The sequence below is a fragment of the Pelophylax lessonae genome (assembly GCF_965119305.1).
Source record: "Pelophylax lessonae genome assembly, chromosome: 2".
NCBI lineage: Eukaryota > Metazoa > Chordata > Amphibia > Anura > Ranidae > Pelophylax > Pelophylax lessonae.
The window spans coordinates 575,724,903-575,738,720 of NC_138769.1; the positions used below are offsets into that span (position 1 = coordinate 575,724,903).

The 13,818-nt window shown below is 43.2% G+C and overlaps 1 protein-coding gene across 3 annotated transcripts in view; it reads right to left on the minus strand.

Moving 5' to 3' along the window:
* ARHGAP9 (Rho GTPase activating protein 9) overlaps positions 1-13,818 on the minus strand; it is a 231,938-nt gene that overhangs the window by 217,584 nt on the left and 536 nt on the right. The window lies entirely within an intron of this gene.

The window sequence follows — 13,818 nt, forward strand, 5'->3', positions numbered from 1 at the left end:
TCTCTCTCTCTCTCTTTGGACAATTCTGACGCTTGACCCTTTGACAGTAGCCACAGGTGCAATGTCTAGCAGTCAGCAGCTTCTACCCACCTGTTTATCTATTACAGGCACTTATATAGTGCTGACAATTTACGCAGCACATTACATATATATTATACATTCCCATCAGTCCCTACCCCCAAGAATCTAAGGTCCCTAACTTACCTTCTACATACACACACTAGGGTAAAATTAGACAGGAGCCAATAAACCTACTAGCATGTCTTTGGAGTATGGAAGGAAACCCACCCAGGCACAGAGAGAACATGCAAACTCCAGGCAGGTAGTGCCATGGTTAGGATTTGAACCGACGACCCTAGTGCTGCCAGGCGGAAGCATTAAGCCACTGTGCTTCTCTATCTGGACATAATGCAGTTCAGAAGATTCCCTTTAAGATGCTCTATCTGTGCCTTTAAATAACTCTTCCAGCAAGCCAACCAAAATTCAGCACTGCACACATGCTTAAACTGGGCAGAGCCCAGAGGAGAAAAGAATACTCCGGAAGAATTTGAAATTTATAAGAATATTTAACTTAATTGCCCAATCATGTGAAGAGCAAATTCCTGTTTACTTATTTCATCTGCATTTAAAAAAATAAATGAAGCGAATACTCACACAGATTGAGGATTCTCAACTCCTTTAGTAAGTCAACCAAATGTCTTCTTATTCTATACAAGGTTAGGACTAGTTAAACAAGAAATTTCTGTTTAACCCAGTGACCCAGAAACAAGATATTGCACCAAACGTTGTGTGCCTACAGGCTTCTGTGATGGAAATAAAACCCCAAGTAAAGTGTACAAAAAACGTAAATAACGATTACAACTTTTGCCCTCTATGTTTACATAAAGTATACCCTTATACACTAAATCGCAATTTAATTACCAATTTCTGGGATACTTCTTTGTAATATTTATTTAATTCATACCAAAGGTTAGAAGATTCCTATTTTTGGGCGTGGATAAATGATGCAATATATACAAATATGTAATACGGTAATTTAAATGTTAACATGGTCTAGTAAGTGATTTAATATTTGCTAACAAATTAAACACCTACAAACACATACACATAAACTGTACAGTGTCTATATATATATATATATATATATATATATATATAGCAGGATTTCCAGGCATCGGGCCTGATGCGGGTCTGCCATGGTTACCGGTGACACCTTCAGCCCATTTAAGCTGAATACCCAAGTGTGAGATTTGAGTCAAGGACCAATCCGGCATCTTTGGTTTGTTTTGTTTATTTGATATTGGGGATGGGAGAAGGGAATGAGTGGGATACTCCTCTGGCTCAACTAGGTACAAATGGGACACTTTGAAGAAAAATGCCTTTCAGCGCTGTCTTGACGCCGGCTAGATGCCGACCAACGCTTGCTGGCGCTTGAAAAACTCTGACTTGCTGTACTGTACTTGAACGTGACTTCTGACACTCTGGTTAGCTCAAAAGTCCCGGACTGTACTGAGAACTGACTTAGGACGCTCTGGTTAGCTCAAAAGTCCTGAACACTGCTCCCTCCAGTCCTTGCTGACTGAGGTAGCCTCTGTATACTGCTTCTGCTGCTGCAACTCTCAACACTGTACACTGCACACTGTACACTTTAACACTTCAGGGCCCAACCGCTGGCTTCAGGGTCCTCTCACTAGGCACCCCCTTTACACTTCAGGGTCCTCTCACTAGGCACCCCCTCTACACTTCAGGGTCCTCTCACTAGGCACCCCCTCTACACTTCAGGGTCCTCCCACTAGGCATCCCCTCTACACTTCAGGGTTCACACACTGGCACCCTCTTTGCTCTTCAGGGTCAACACTGGCACCCCCCTTACACTTGCTCCTACACCGGCTAGCTAGCTCCTGGATCCCTACAACCTTCACCAGAGTGGTCCCCTCTCTCTAGGCAGACCCCCAGGGGGCAGTTTTCAGTACTCACGAACTGGGAATGCTTTCCTGAAACTGGACCCCTCTCAGCTCCGCTGGTCCTCTGCACCGGATCCTCTCTACAGCTCAGCTCAGCCTTCTGTCCCCTCACACTAGGCAAGCCACCTGGGAAACCTGATTCCTCTGACAGAAGGAGAGACAACCTGACTGAAAACATGGCCCTCCTGTTAATCAGACAAGCCCACTACACTTTTACCTAGCACACATATATATATATATATATATATATATATATATATATATACACAGTATATATATATATATATATAAAATAAAGGAGCAGATTTAATGGACCACTTGGTCTTTTTTCTGTCGCCACTCTTCTGTGTTTCTATTCTGACTACTATTCTTGGGAGTAACCATGATTTACATTTTCTTCTATAATGTTCTACTATTCTATTATAATGTTCCCTTTTCACTGACACTTTAGCATGTTATTGGTATATATCCCTGATGTAGTTATTGTAAAATTTTGCATTGTAATTTTCATTATTGCATTATTTATGCTAAACAAATGTACTGTTTATGTTCACTGCCCTCAATAAAAGTCCCCTGGATTTTATGGTTTACTAAGAATTTTTCCATCCTCTGGAAATTTCCTGAAGACGCCCATGGTTAAATATACGTAGATGGCAGAAGTAAGACGCAATCACAATGCCTTTACTAATGGTGGAAATGTAGACTGGAAGTTCCCAGTATCCATACATGACATGCTACTTGAGGTTTCATGAAAGAACTATACATGGCTATTACCATCAACATAATTGTAATGATAAAACCATCTACTAGCACTTCCCTAATAAAACACATGATTTAAAAACTGTTCCTCTTCTAGCTTCTTGATTACAAAGAGTGACTCACTAAGAAGGAATTTTTTGTACTTTTGTTTATTGAAATATATTAGAATATCATAGTTACAGTTAATAACAGCAGAGGTTCAAGATTGTAATGTTTAGTGTAATTGTAAAATCAACATTTTTTTTATTGGGATAGATTAGGATTCCGGTTAGAGTACTAAAGGTTTTTATTGCTGTGTCCCCGCTGGGGAAAGTCACCTGCTCTATTGGTCCTGGCGATCATTGTCACTCTCTGGCACACAATGTGATGGGAAATAAAAAATGTATGATTTTTTTACAGGAACAAAAGGTGAAATCTTACAATGGGGAATCCTGTTACAGATACAACTTTCTAAAGGGAAGGGGGTTATCCCCTTGCTCTCTAGAGAGATCTCATGTTACTCCCTGCAGTGTTTCTGGGATAGGAAGTAAAGGGAAATCTTCTCGATGTGACATCGACAAAAAGAGTCCAGAAATGGATCTCAAACGTTACTTACTCTATCAAAAACTAAAAAAACAAAATATTTAGCATTACATGAACTTTATTATGTCTATAAAAGTATTGTTGCATAATATTCCAAATACATGCTGGTAGGTAGGCTCCTGTCTACATTGGCTCTAGTATTTGTATGTATGAATGTGAGGTAGGAACCTTGGATTATAAGCTCCTTGAGCTCAGGGACTGATAAGAATGTTTAAAATGTAAAACACTGCATGAATTGTTGGCACTATATAAATACCTGCAATAAATAAATATATGACATTCAAAATAAAAAATAAAAAAATGAAGCACAATAATGCCTTACTAAGATAGAAAGTATTCTAATATGAATACATCCACCACAACATTTTGCATTTAACAAAATAAATATACAATTGTTTCTTAAGGACACTGCATAGTGCACACTGAAAAGAGTAATTTCTCATCACTGTGTTTCTGCACATAGTCTCAGAAATATATTGTATGTATGGGCACACATGTCACATTATGTGGATGCATAACATTTACAGGTATTTTTTCCTTTCAGAGAGACCATGGGATTCCCCCTGAAAATGTCTTCATAATCCTTTCTACCCAGGCAAGCCAGCCCCGTCTTTGTTCAGTCAACGTGCAGAGTTGTCTGCCATAGCCGTCTTATGCTGCGGCCACTGTGAAAAAATCAGTTCACTCCCACAGCTAGGACCCCCTACTATCACTCCCCATGATCACGCAGTGTAATAACTAATCACAGTTTCACACAGGGGTCAGGTCCTGGGGAAAAAAGTGTTGGAACCAACATTGACCCCCCCACCCCACCTCAAAAAACAAAAAAATAGTGTGTATGTATATATATATATATATATATATATATACAGTATATATAAATACACACACAGTATACACACAGTATCTCACAATTGTGAGTATACCCCTTACATTTTTGCAAATATTTTATTATATCTTTTCATGTGACAACACAGAAGAAATGACACTTTGCTCCAATGTAAAGTAGTGAGTGTACAGCGTGTATAACAGTGTATTTTTAACTCAACACACAGCCATTAATGTCTAAACCGCTGGCAACAAAAGTGAGTACACCCTTAAGTCAAAATGTCAAAATTGGGCCCAAAGTGTCAATATTTTGTGTGGCCACCATTATTTTTCAGCGCTGCCTTAACCCTCTTGGGCATGGAGTTCACCAGAGCTTCACAGGTTGCCACTGGAGTCCTCTTCCACCCCTCTATGACGACATCACGGAGCTGGTGGATGTTAGCGACCTTCACTCCTCCATCTTCCATTTGAAGATGCCCCACAGATGCTCAATAGGGTTTAGGTCTGGAGACATGCTTGGCCAGTCCATCACCTTTATCCTCAGCTTCTTTAGCAAGGCAGTGGTCATCTGGGAGGTGTGTTTGGGGCCGTTATCATGTTGGAATACTGCCCTGCGGCCCAGTCTCTGAAGAGAGGGGATCATGTTCTGCATCAGTATGTCACAGTACATGTTGGCATTCATGGTTCCTTTAATGAACTGTGGCTCCCCAGAGCCTGCAGTACTCAGGCAGCCCCAGACCATGACACTCCCACCACTGCGCTTGACTGTAGGCAAGACACACTTGTATTTGTACTCCTCACCCAGTTGCCGCCACACGTGCTTGACACCATCTGAACCAAAAGAGTTAATCTTGGTGTCATCAGACCACAGGACATGGTTCCGGTAATCCATGTGCTTCGTCTGCTTGTCTTCAGAAAACTGTTTGCGGGCTTTCTTGTGCATCATCTTTAGAAGAGACTTCCTTCTCGGATAACAGCCATGCAGACCAATTTGATGCAGTGTGCAGCGTAAGGTCTGAGCACTGACAGGTTGACCCCCCACCCCTTCAACCTCTGCAGCAATGCTGGCAGCACTCATACGTCTATTTCCCAAAGAAAACCTCTGGATATGATGCTGAGCACGTGCACTCAACTTCTTTGGTCGACCATGGCGAAACCTGTTCTGAGGGGAACCTGTCCTGTGAAACCACTGTATGGTCTTGGCCTCTGTGCTGCAGCTCAGTTTTAGGGTCTTGGCAATCTTCTTTTAGCCTAGGCAATCTTTATGTAGAGCAATAATTCTTTTTTTTCAGAACCTCAGAGAGCTCTTTGCCATGAGGTGCCATGTTGAACTTCCAGTGACCAGTATGAGAGAGTGAGAACGATAACACCATATTTAACACACCTGCTCTCCCTATTCACACTTGAGACCTTGTAACACTAACAAGTCACATGACACTGGGGAGGGAAAAATGCCTAATTGGGCCCAATTTGGACATTTTCACTTAGGGGTGTACTCACATTTGTTGCCAATGGTTTAGACATTAATGGCTGTGTTGAGTTATTTTGAGGGGACAGCAAGTTTACACTGTTATTCAAGCTGTACACTTACTACTTTACAGCAAATACAGCCTTACAAGTGCCCATCAAATGCAGCCTTACCAGTGCCTATTAAATGCAGCCTTACCAGTGCCCATCAAATGCAACCTTACCGGTGCCTATTATTGCAGCCTTACTAGTGCTCAATTAAATGCAGCCTTGCCAGTGTCCATCAAATGCAGCCTGATTAGTGCACATGCAATGCAGCCTTACCAGTGCCCAGCAATGAAGCCTTACCAGTGCCCATTAATACAGCCTGGCGTGCCCATCAATTTTTCCTTACCAGTGACCATCAATGCAGCCTTACCAGTGCCCATCAATGCAGCCATACCAGTGCCCAGCAATGCAGCCTTACCAGTGCCCAGCAATGCAGCCTTACCAGTGCCCATTAAAACAGCCTGACCAGTGCCCATCAATGCGGCCTTACCAGTGCCCAGCAATGCAGCCTTACCAGTGCCCAGCAATGCGGCCTTACAAGTGCCCAGCAATGCGGCCTTACAAGTGCCCAGCAATGCGGCCTTACAAGTGCCCAGCAATGCGGCCTTACCAGTGCCCAGCAATGCAGCCTTACCAGTGCCCAGCAATGCAGCCTTACCAGTGCCCAGCAATGCGGCCTTACCAGTGCCCAGCAATGCGGCCTTACAAGTGCCCAGCAATGCGGCCTTACAAGTGCCCAGCAATGCGGCCTTACCAGTGCCCAGCAATGTGGCCTTACCAGTGCCCAGCAAAGCAGCCTTACCAGTGCCCAGCAATGCAACCTTACTAGTGCCCATTAATACAGCCTGACCAGTGCCCATCAATGTAGCCTTACCTGTGACCATCAATGCGGGCTTACCAGTGCCCAAAAATGCAGCCATACCAGTGCCCAGCATGGCAGCCTCATTGGTGCCTGGATGGATAGCACACAGCGGCGATCTACCGCTGTGTCGTGGATCTTGGATTTGAATGTCCCGGCGCCTGTCCTTCCCCCCCTCGGTCCTCCTCCAGCGGCCGCTGTAACAAAGTCCCGCCTCCTAGACCGGCTCCTACATTACACGTCACGCTGAGTCAATTTGCTGGTATTGGATCAGTGTTTCCGCCTATCACTGGAGCCAGTCTAGGAGGCTGGACTTTGTTACAGCGGCCACTGGAGGAGAAGGAGAACCGAGGGAGGGGAGGACAAAGGCCAGTTCTGCAGGATTCGGCTGATAATGGGAACCGCGTTCCCACAGTGGAAAAAGTACAGGAACGCTGTTTCCATGCATTTCTGCAAACTGATGCCTTTTTGCTGCTAGTTCTAGTTTTAGGTGTATGGCTCAGAGTGTGTGAACTGTAGGTACACAGAACAAAATTACCAGACTACAATGAGGACTAGGCTGGATTGTTCTGGTAGGCAGGGGGGCAGTCTAGAACTTTTCATTATACATTTTACAGGGTTGTGTTACTGATACTCATCAACATGATCTGTGGAAAGGTTTGTGTCACCACTGGCAGTTCTGCTACCCAAGGCCGTTGCCTATGTTGACTAGAGATGGGCCGAACACCCCCCTGTTTGGTTTACACCAGAACATCTCGAACAGGGAAAAAGTTCTAGCGAACATGCAAACTCTATTAAAGTCTATGGGAAACGAACATGAAAAATTAAAAGTCCTCATTTTAAAGGCTTATATGCAAGTTATTGCCATAAAAAAGTGTATGGAGACCCCGGGTACTGCACTGGGGGACACGTATCAATGCCAAATTTTTTTTTAAAACTATTGTTTTTACATGAGCAGTGATTTTTAAATATAGTGCTTAGGGGGGTCCCCTTAATGTGCCTGTAAAGTGGCGCATCTGTACGATGTATGTAGCCTGTTGCAACAATACTGACATTTCTAAAGGAAAAATTGAATCCAAACTTGCTCGCGGCTGTAATGTATTGTCAGCTCCCGGCAATACAGATAAAAATGTTTTTTTTAAGCGGCGTAGGGCTCCCCCCCCCAGTTCATACCAGGCCCACGTGACGTCAAAGGGGGCAGTGCCACCAGGTGATGTAACCCGGTGGCCCCACCCCTTGCCTATAAAACAGCTGTCAAAGCTCAAGAGTGTCATTCGGGGGGGGACGCCTCAGAAGAGGCGACGCGTCTTTGATTTTTTTTTTTCAATTTTTCGTGTGCGGCGAACTTCGTGATTGACGATGGATTTACATAGAGTGACACTATTTTTTTATTTTTATTTTTTTGTACACTTTTTTGGTGAATGGGTAGGGTAACGATGTACTTGATACCCATTCACATGGGGTGGGCGGGATCTTGGGGCCCCCTTGTTAAAGGGGGGACATGCTCGGATGCTCTGCATGCTCGGATAAGGGTCTGGTATGGATCTTGGGGGGAACCCCGCGCCATTTTTTTTTTTCATTTTGGCGTGGAGTTCCCCTTAAAATCTGTACCAGACCCAAAGAGCCTGTATGGATTTTGGTGGGGGGGGGATCCCACGCCATTTTTTTTTATTTTGGAATGGAGTTCCCCTTAAAATCTATAACAGACCCAAAGGGCCTAGTATAGATTTATTGGGGGGACCACATGCCGTGTTTTTTTTTAATTCTGTCATAGGGTTCCCCTTAACCACTTAAATACAGGGCACTTTCACCACCTTCCTGCCTAGACCAATTTTCAGCTTTCAGTGCTCATTGGCATCTATGGGAAATCTTGGTCAGCTTGGCATGGCACTGCTCATGAACTATAAGGCTTCTTTCACACGGCCGCTCCACTGCTTTAGTCCGCTGCGGGACTTTTCTTTTTTTTTTTCACGGAGCGGATGACATTTGTGTCATCCGCTCCGTGTGACCGCATATCATCCCATCCGTTTGCGGATGATATGCGGACATAATGTAAGTCTATGGCATTGCGGATGTCAGAGGATGACACCGCTGACATCCGATTTTCCTTCCTTTCCGTTTTTTACACGGACGAAAAAATAGGGTTCTGTTCCGTTCCAAAAAACGGAACAGAACTGAACTGAAAGGAGGAAAATCGTATTGTCAGCGGATGGTATTACGCTGACATCCGCAGTGCCATTCACCTACATTATGTCCGCAAAAAAATAGGATGATTTGCGGACACACGGAGCGGCCGTGTGAAAGGACCCTTAGTGACAGGGACACAAAACTTGGGGAGCACCAAGAGGGGACCCAGAACTAAAACATATCTATACATTTTAAAAGTGGGGTATAACCTTTACACTACACTGACTGCACTAAACTAATTCAACACACTATCCATTAACTACCTGCCTAATCTCTATTATTACACACTATACACGGCTGCCGTGTAAGCAGCAGCCTTATAAAGTGTGGGGCGTGGACTTAGCCCCTGAGGCATGATTGGCTAAAGGCACCTTGCCTTTGGGCAATCATGGCTCTGACAGGACACTGTGATTGGCCAAAGCATACAGGTCAAGTGCATGCTTTGGCCAATCACAAGCACTTAATGCACTGCAATCTTGCAGTGCATTATGGGGCGCTCATCGGCAGGTGAACTTGCCGCTGAGCACCCCAGGTGTTCATGTGTTCGGCGAACACTCCTAAGTTGAAAATAGCAACATTCTGAAAAAAAAAATAAAAAATACAAAAAATGTAAAAATCAAATTTTTCATAATGTTAGACCAATATGTACTCTGGCGCATCGCGGGACAGAGCCGACCTGCCTTAGTATAAGTATGGCGGTTGGTCAGTAAGTGGTTAATAAACATGATTTTTTTTTTTTTTCAGAGATCAGATTATTTATTAAACCATCATCTTCTATTTCTGTTTTGGGTATTTCAGTTTCATAAATTTGCACACTACACTATAGTTCCTCTAAGTATACAATTACATGCACAGCAGTGTTATACTAGGCTCAAGCATGGCATTGTGTACATAAAGAAGTCATTGTTGAGGCAGTTGTAAAAGTACAGCTGACATTAACTCCTTCACTAGATGTTTCCTCTAGTAAGGATGATGAGTTTTGTCAGGGTTACCTCCACCCACACTGCTTCCTTTCTTGGTTCATTGCACTGACAGGGTAGTGAACTAGCAATGCAGTTCATGGAGGATGTACAGTGCTTAGATGTACAGAGCAATCATCAGGGGATCTTGTTCTTATTAGTATATATTCATATATCAGAAGAGTTGGCCTTTTAGCCAAATGTGACAGGCTGTCTTGAAAAAAGAAACAGGATCGGTACTAGCACAAAAATCTTTCCAGAGTAAGAATGAGAGTCCCTTTGCATACAAATCTAGCCTTCTGTTATCCTATGCACTAGTTTTTTTAGCATTGCTGAATATGTACCCCTATACAAAAGCTGGTGCATAGCATAGCAAGTACCAAAAAAGTGACACATGTTTACTCCTTACTCATTTTTTCCTTAATTGTAAGTAATTCTTCTAAAGAAACAATCAACTATATTTCTTACGGTAACCTATACTGACAGAAATGTATAGGTTCCGCTCATCTCTCTAAAAATGCTTGTTGTCTGGCTGTCACTCTAATCCCCTAGCCTAAATAATTTTTAAGTCATTTATGCATCACATATACACTATATTACTGAATGTAATGGGACGCCTTCCTTTACATGCACATGAACTTTAATGGCATCCCAGTCTTAGTCCGTGAGTTCAATATTGAGTTTGCCCACCCTTTGCAGCTATAAGATTCCATGTACACGGGACGTTGTTAAAAGTCCCTTTGAATGCTGGAATTTTTAGCATGTTTGAAACATCCGTTAGGTCGCGTTTGCACCGGCGTTTAGCGGGCGTTTGCAGGCGTTTGCGTTTAGAACCGTTCCTAGAGGTCAAAAAAATGATTCCCCTTTAAAATGGAAAAACGCGAACGCTAAACGTGGGTCATCGTGTTCGTCCGCGTTCGGTTTTTGCGCTTGAAACGCCGGGAAACACACGTTCGAACGCAAATAATTGCTTTCCAAAAAACGTCCCTGAACTCAACTGCCTGCAAATGACTGTAAATGACCCTGTGTACATGGACAGATAAGATAACATGGAGGTGGGTTCAGGGGCTTCTGAAAAAAACGCCCAACTGCTCCTAAACGGCCATTTACATCGTCCCGTGTACATGGAGCCTTACAGCTTCAACTCTTCTGGGAAGGCTGTCCACAAGTTTTAGGAGAGTGTCTATAGGAATGTCTGACCATTCTTCAGGAACACACTTGTGAGGTCATGCACTAATGTGGATGAGAAGGCCTGGCACACAGTCCCCACTCTAATTCATTCCAAAGGTGTTCTATCGGGTTGAGGTCAGGACTCTAGGCAGGCCAGTCAAGTTCCTCCACCCTAAACTCACTCATCCACATCTTTATGGACCTTGTTTTATGCACTGGTTCAAATCATTTGGTGGAGGGGGGATTATGGTGTAGGGTTGTCTTTCAGGGGTTGGGCTTGGCCCCTTAGTTCCAGTAAAAGGAACTCTTGAGGCGTCAGCACACCAAGACACTTTGTGGGAACAGTTTGGGGATGGCCCTTTCCTGTTCCAACATGACTGTGCACCAGTGCACAAAGCAAGGTCCATAAAGACATGTATGTGTGAGTTTAGGGTGGAGGAAATTGACTGGCCTGCACAGAGTCCTGGCCTCAACCTGATAGAACACCTTTGGGATAAATTAGAGAGGAGACCTTCTCATCCAACATCAGCACCTGACCTTACAAATGTGCTTCTGGAAGAATGGTCAAACATTCCCATAGACACACTCCTAAACCCTGTGGACAGCCTTCCCAGAAGAGTTGAAGCTGTTATAGCTGCAAAGAGTGGGCCAACCTCAATATTGAACCCTACGGACTAAGACTGCGATGCAATTAAAGTTCATGTGCGTGTAAAGGCAGGTGTCCCAATAATTTTGGTAATATAGTTATAGTGTATGCAAAACAGCTCTTACTTCCTGCTTACAGATATACAGCTAACACTTAATGAGCAGATCAGCAATTGTATGAAACACATGTTGCCATAGCAGCTTTAATAAAGAAATCAGTACATTGGGCATCAAACTGACAGCATTTCCAAGCAGCTATATGTGTATAGGACTCAGTACTTTTCAAGGAGGGACTCTAGGAAGTACGTTGTATAAAACACATTCTAGGTTCCAAAGAAATTTTATTCATTTTTTTTATTTTATTTAATCTGGAAGGGAGCCAAATGCATATAGCACTTGGTTATATTCGGATCAGTGGCCCCATCAGAGATTAAAAGCCCCTCTTTTCCTGCTGTAACTCCTTCTCTTTCTTAATCCCAAATTATGGGTGTACAGCCAGCACTGAGCCCTGTCCCCTTCTAAGATGACAGTTCTTTAGCTATTATGAATGAAAAATCAGTGCAGCCCTGGCAGCACTGATTGTTCATTATTAATAGTAAAAGATCGCTCAGCTACGCCGCTTTGTGTCTCTATCTGTTAGCTTTTTGTACGCAGTTCTGTGTGATCTTTCACTTTTATGATAGAATAATCAGCAATGACGGGGTTTGTATGACACAATCTAGCAACATTCATAAATGTGAAAATTCACTCAGCGCTGCAGGGTTGTGTGATCCATCAGCCAGAGCTTTGTGTGTGTAAAGGCAGCTGCAGATAGACACACAGTGCCGCAGTCTGTGCCATTTTTTTTTTTTCCATTAATGGCAGCGCTGATCTTCAGAGCAGCTTCTGCCGCCATAGACAGAGTTGTTACTCACAAACCTGTCTCCCGTTTTGCAATTTGGTCAGACGAGGGATGGGGGGGCCCTACTGCCTGATCAATCCGCAGGACATTTTACAACAGGACCAAGTGCTACATGCAGTGGCAGTATTATCTGGAGGAGAGCAGTGATTTTGCCTATGATTATCGCCTATGAAGACTACTTTTGTTTGATGCTTTCTTTGTGATCGATTAATGAAATCGCCTGGAGCAAATAATGCCAGCTGATCCCAAGAGGTCACTGTAGGGTTCTTTATCACCTGTTTAGACTGTATGTTGAGCCTTTGCACTGATCTTTGTATGACACCAATTCCTATAGAGCAGGGGTCTTCAAACTATGGCCCTCCAGTTGTTCAGGAACTACAATTCCCATCATGCCTGGTCATGTCTGTGAATGTCAGAGTTTTACAATGCCTCATGGGGTGTGCAGTTCCACAACAGTTGGAGGGCCGTAGTTTGATGATCCCTGCGATAGAGAGTAGCAGCAAAGTAAATGTGTTTCATGGATTTTGATCAGGTCATATTGCACATCAACATCATTCTCTTGTAAAGAGCAGGTAACCAAAATTGTGTGAGTTTTGGTTTTATTCAGTATAGCAAATTAAACCTACATCTGAACTGAATAGCCCATCTTACTTTTAGACTGAAGTACCAGACCTTCATTTCAGGATGTTTTAAGATCAATTTTTAGATTGTTTAAAACATTTTTCAATAAAGATTGCGCCTCTATTTTTCTATTTTTATTATGACTCAGGTCACAATTTAGGAGTTATTTGCGCAGAAATACCTTCAAACGCCTCCTGAAGCTTAAGTGAACTAGGCCTTAGCCTTTCAAACACATTTGATAAGTGACTTTGTACATGTGACTTCAAGATGTAGTTATATAGACCAGTTATCTGTCTATAACTGTTATAGTTATCTGTTTATTTTGTATGCATTTTCCATACTAATTAATACATACAATAAAAAAAATGCAGTGGCAGCCATTGTTGATCTCCAATCTCTTACTGTTATGCTGATTAGTGATCGACCGATATTGGTTTTTCATTGCCGATACCGATATTTTGGCCATTGCATATCGGTATCGGCCGATATTTTCGTACATTTAAAAAAAATAATTTTTTACTTTTATCACTTGACAGGTACTCTTGTGGAGGGATCTGCGGGTCTAAAAGACCCCAAACCCCTCATCTGCACTTAAAAGCATTCAAAAACGCCAAGTTTGGCTGTTTTGAATGCTTTCATTTTTTTTTAATCTGACATCACTTCCAGGTTTTTACATGGAGACCCGATCAGAGCCGAATGCGGCTTTGGTCGGGCCTTCGGCGGCCGTGCAGGCTGGTTGCCTGGGTCTCCGGTGGGACGAGAGACCCGGGTGAGCCGCGGGAGGGGGGGGGGGGGGTACGTCTCCTCCCGTTCCTTGTAATTACAGCT